This window comes from Capra hircus (genome assembly GCF_001704415.2).
Source record: "Capra hircus breed San Clemente chromosome X unlocalized genomic scaffold, ASM170441v1, whole genome shotgun sequence".
NCBI classification, from domain to species: domain Eukaryota; kingdom Metazoa; phylum Chordata; class Mammalia; order Artiodactyla; family Bovidae; genus Capra; species Capra hircus.
Window position 1 is genome coordinate 2,021,444 of NW_017189517.1, and position 6,000 is coordinate 2,027,443.

Sequence of the window (6,000 nt, forward strand, 5' to 3'; positions counted from 1 at the left end):
CTCCATAAACTTTAGAATCAATTTTTTTTTTCATATCCACAAAATAACTTGCTTGGGTTTTGATTGAAATTGCACTGAATCAAGTTGGGAAAAACCGACATCTTGACAGTATTGAGTCTTCCTATCTATGTGGTGCTGGAGAAGATTCTTGAGAGCCCCTTGGACTGCAAGGAAATCAAACCAGTCAATTCTAAAGGAATTCAACCCTGAATATTCATTCGAATGACTGATGCACCAATACTTTGGCCACCTGATGCACAGAGCTGACTCACTGGAAAAGACCTTGATGCTGGGAAAGATTGAAGGTGGGAGGAGAAGGGGATGACAAAGGATGCGATGGTTGGATGGCATCACCAACTCGATGCACATGAGTTTGAGCAAGCTCTGGGAGTTGGTGATGGACAGGGAAGCCTGGTGTGCTGCAGTCCATGGGGTCTCAAAGAGTCAGACATGACTGAGTGACTGAACTGAACAAGACACTTAGTATCATTTTTAAAAATATTACACTATACTAATTATTACTATTATTATTATTAAGGGAAGATATGAGAGAGGATTGCACTGCCTATATTAATATTATAATTCTGCATGTCTTCTTCCAGCATGGAATGAATGGTCTATAGGGAAAGATACTGGATAGCTTCTCTCCCTCTAAAGCTTCAGAGCATTGCTTTCTATTATTTTAATGAACTCAAACAGCAGACACACTCACATTCAAAGGTTAGTACTTAGCGACTGAACAACAACAGAATCCATGAACATGAAATATCTATTTCTTCTTTGACTTTTGAACCAGCATTTTTTAGTTTTCTGAGTTTTTCTTTTCAAGTGTACACACCACAGGAGCTTGGAATAATTAAGACATTTCCCATTCTTCTCATAGTCTAGTTGCAAATGATTACTACATCAGCTTCCATCCGAACTACTCATGCTTGCAAACCAAGAAAAATCACCCAAGGGCTTCTATAGTACCATGGAAAGAAAAAAATATATTCCTAATGGAATTTCACATCTTTGAGGCAGTACTATTGAGTTGGACACACCATTAACAAACATAAACTTAGCCAATTGAGTATTTCGGGTGTTAGGATAGCAGAGTACAAGTAGATAGGAGGCAGTCCCTGCCCTTAAAGGTGATACAATCTAACTGAAGAGACCGATGATGATGGTGTTGATTATTACTATTATCACTATTATTACTATTATCACCACCTCTATCCATTACTGGACTTCCCTGGTGGCCTTGATGGTAAAGCGTCTGTCTACAATGCAGGAGATCCAGTTTCAAGCCCTGGGTTGGGAAGATCCCCTGGAGAAAGATATGGCAATCCACTCCAGCACTATTGCCTGGAAAATCCCATGGACAGAGGAGCCTGGTAGGCTACAGTCTACTGGGTCACAAAGAGTCGGACACAACTGAGCGACTTCACTTCACTTCACTTTATCCATTGCTGCCACCATCAAACACTTGCCATATGCTAGGTAAAGCTCTTGGCATGCAGCGTTTTCATTTAACTTTCAAAACAACCCGATGAGATAGGGGCTCTTTATAACTCCATTTAATAGATGAGAGGCTTTGAAGACTTACATATGTAGTTCAAGGTCACACAGGATGTATACTTTTAGGCACCATGCTTTGGTATCTCCAAGTAAACAATTAGGAAACAATGAAAGACTCAAATGGTATAGACTAGGAATGTTACTGAAGTTTAAGGAACACTTTTAGGAGAAGACAGGATTTGAAACAATGGGCAAGATTTCTATAAAATATGTCTTGAGTTATGGGTAGTTATTAAATAGGTAAAGAAGAGGGGGTAAGACATTCCAGAGCAGGGATGACAAGTAAGCAAAGATGTTGAAGTGGATGATACATGCATATGCATGTATATATTGCACAGTTGGGAGAGATATAGTTGTAAGTCACCTGAGCACAAAAAGTCTTTTATTTTGGTAAATTTCCCTCTGACTACTGATATGCATTAAAAAAGAAACCTTTCCATTGCTTTCCTTCTATCTTCCAGTATGCACTCCTGCCAATTATACACCGGAAGGCAACTCTTTCCTAACAGTAGCTTTCTAACATTCGTCCATCACGTCCTTCCAAACTGGCAATATGAGGGATGAATCATGACTGTGTTATTTACACAAGTGTTATTTTGGACAATGATTGGTCATTAGAAGTAAATGCATGTGGCCAATTTCTGAAATGCTAGTTTTTATTATTCTTCTAGACAGACTGCCTATGCTTCCCCTCCATAAACCACTTCCTGCCCCCAAGAGTGATTGATGGCCCTAAGCATTTGTTACTGCCGTCAGAAGTTACATTTCAGAACTGGTGGTTTCTTCATCTGTAGGAGCTCTAGTCCTCACACCCAGCTTTCAGTGTTCTCCTTGAAGGCATACAAGGCTGGAAATAGCCTCCTTGTAAATAAGATCAAGAAAACAAACATGGGCATCAAATATCCTTTGGGCCAAGAGTTTATATAATGATTATTAGGTTCATCTTGACTCTCAATTGCCAACTAGACGGGCAAGTTTTTAGAGAATGTCATAGCTGGAAGGGACCTTTAGACATTACTGAATCTACACTTTGATTTTCTCCACTGGCTGCGGAACAACTTAGAGGAAACAGCTAGGTTTAAAAGGACTGAACCTTAATGTGAAAAATATTTTCTTTTGCAGCAGTTTGGGAAATGTATAAGAGAATTAGGAATTATTCTCAATATAGAATTTTGAGATTAAAAAACAGTTTACAACGTACCTAGCCAAGCCCTGGACTAATTTGGTGGGGGTGGAGGGAGAATGAACTAAATTATCAGTTTTTTTAAAAGGACAATACTATCCCACTCTTTTCAAAATATACATTAATTCACAGTGCATGTTAAAATGTTAGCAAGTAGAGTTCCTGTTAGGCTTGTTTACAGTGAACAGATAAGGATGATGCATAATTAACAGCATTATTTTGCTACAGTGAGCTCAGTTCTTAAATCCTCAAGGAGTTCTGCTTTAAATGCCCTTCTCATCTCCCTCCCTTCCCCCAACACCCATCTCCACCTGTCAAATCCTACTCATTTCTCAAGGATCTTCTCAAATGCCACTGTCTGTGAAGCCACCTCACTGGAATTAATCACTTCTTCCTATATTTTCTCATAATATTTTATCTAGAATTTAATTTTCATATATTTGCTTATTCTCCACTTCTTCCCAAACCAAACCAAGCTTTTATTGAGTCTTAGTATATGCCATGTTCTGTGCTAGTGACTAGGCATACAGAGATGAACAAAAGTCATTTATTATTCTGGAAGAACTCACCATACCATGAGAGGCATGACATATAAACAACCAAATACAAATCGTTATAATCAGTGCTGTAACAAACTATGAGTAAAGTGCTATAGGAACAATGATAGAGTAATGAAACCTGCTGGAATGGGTTTGGACATATGTGTTCAGGGTTGAGAGGTGGAGGAGATGAGAAATAGTCAGGGAAGCCTTCACTGGCCAAGAATCATTTGAAAAAAGTCTTTAAAAGGGATAGGATTTTCTCCTAGGTGGTGAATGGAGGATTAGGCTTGAGGAGCATTCCAGGAAGCAAGAACAATGAACATTTACCTCTGCCTTGAATTATAGTTATTGGATACACATTTGTCTTCTGCTAGCCGGCATACTCCGTTAGGTCAAGGACTGGGTTTGGGGCATCTTTGTTTCCCCATTTCTTATGTTAATGTTTAGTATGGGGTAGGTATTCCAGAAATACTTGAATGAATGAATAAAGAAAATCTAACTTATATTGATTTGGGGCACAATAAGCAATCTATGCAATGACACTCATTTATTATTTGTATTCCTTTCCAGAATGATAAATTGCCTTAAAGTGGATGGCATAATTGCTAAACTGATTCTCTGTCCAGGACAACTGAATTTATATGTAGGAATTTACTTACGAGTTATAACCAGGGATAGATACCAATTAATAATTAATAATTCAGTTTGATCTTATTGGCTATAATCTTTTCCCCATATAGGCACAGCCATATATATAAGCAAGCTTGTAAGTTTTTACTTTCAAAGAGAAATCCAGATGATCATTTCTGGCAGCAATCTGGATTTAAGGTGTGCATTAACAAAACATGCTGTGCTAAACATCTGTTATGAATCATCACTTAATGGTTGAAAAGTTAAGTCTTGATTAACTTTTCAGACTACAAATGGACATCTAACAATTTTTTTAGGTAGTTCCATGTCACTAAAGGAAGAGATTGCTCATTTTCCTATGAGTCTCACACTCATGGGCAGGAGCCAAGAATATTCAGAAGGTTAAGTGCTAGGGTTGTCAAATGGTCTTCAAAATGTCTCACCCAAGTCTGTAGATCATGTCCTGCTATGCTAGTTCTCTTGTTCTGCTTGTGTGGCAACTCCTCAAGACATCATAAGTAGTAGAGTGGCTATAAATAAGTGTGCCCTAGGTAAGCTGATTGAAGATTAGCACTTTGGAACAAGAGTTCATTAGCACCAAAAAAATGTAAAAAACTGGGAAGTGAACACCTACTTTAAGCTGGTATCACCACATAACTATCAAATCACTACTGCCATCTGTTTATTTTTGCATTGTTTATGCTTCACTGATTAAGTACTCAAGTACTGTCAAAGTTATTTGATCTTGAAGACAATGCACACACACACACATTCTGTGATAACCTCATCCTGTAGTAGATTTAATTATTTCCAATATTTCCTTTGAAACAATTTTAGTATATTGCTGCCATTTTGCCAGATATATTTTATTAAGACATAAGCTCTTCTCTGATAATTTACTCTCCTACAATTTTCTTTCTTTGGTTCAGGTTTATATCCATTGTTTTTTTATGCTTGCTATAACTTGATTACACAGTACTGAACAAAGTTGAGGAGAGAATTTTGTCAACAAACATCTATTGAAAGTCTCTCAAGAGTAGGAAGTAATCTTGCCTAGGGATCAAGAGCACGGGTAAGGGAGTCAGATGGGTCTGGACCAGTTAGCTCTGCTACTTAGTAACTGTAACGTGATCATTAATTCTCTTTTCTTTTCTTCTCTTTTTGACAGCCTGCCTTCCAATATTCCTTTCATATTCTAGTGTATGTTCACTGAATATCTTCTATGTGTTGGCATTATTCTAGATATTGAAGATATTATGGTGAGCCAAGCAGGCCTTATCCTTGGTTTTATGAAGCTAACACTACAGTGAAGGAGGGGGATATAAAAATATGAATGAATATAAAATAATTACATATTATGATAAGTGCTCTGAATAAAGAACTGCATTTGATGAGAAAAATGTCAAGCAACAAAATTAGGAAAATAATAGTATCTACCTTAAGAGTTTATTGAAGATTAAATTAGATAATGTGGGTAAAGAATTTAGCATGGCTTCTGGGTCATATTGAGCACTTGCTAAGGTAGTAATCATAACACGGTAATAATTAAGATGATGATGTAGAAGTAGTCCTAGCCTTCAAGGGTTCAAAGTCTACTGAGAGACAGCATATATTTGAGTTATTGCACTACACTATACTGGAGAAGAAGGCAATGGCACCCCATCCCAGTACTCTTGCCTGGAAAATCCCATGGACGGAGGAGCCTGGTAGGCTGCAGTCCATGGGGTTGCTAAGAGTCGGACATGACTGAGTGACTTCACTTTCACTTTTCACTTTCATGCATTGGAGAAGGAAATGGCAACCCACTCCAGTGTTCTTGCCTGGAGAATCCCAGGGAAGGTGGAGCCTGGTGGGCTGCTGCCTCTGCAGTCGCACAGAGTTGGACACGACTGAAGCGATTTAGCAGCAGTAGCAGCAACTACACTATACAGAAAGCAAAACTGAGGCATGGAGAGTTTAGGTCATCAGCTCAATATCACACAGCTAATAAGTGGTAGAACAGAAATACCAGCCCAGACAGGTCTAATGCCAATGACCAGAGACTTATCCATCATACTAAACCCCCTCCAAAAGAGCCCCTTTATT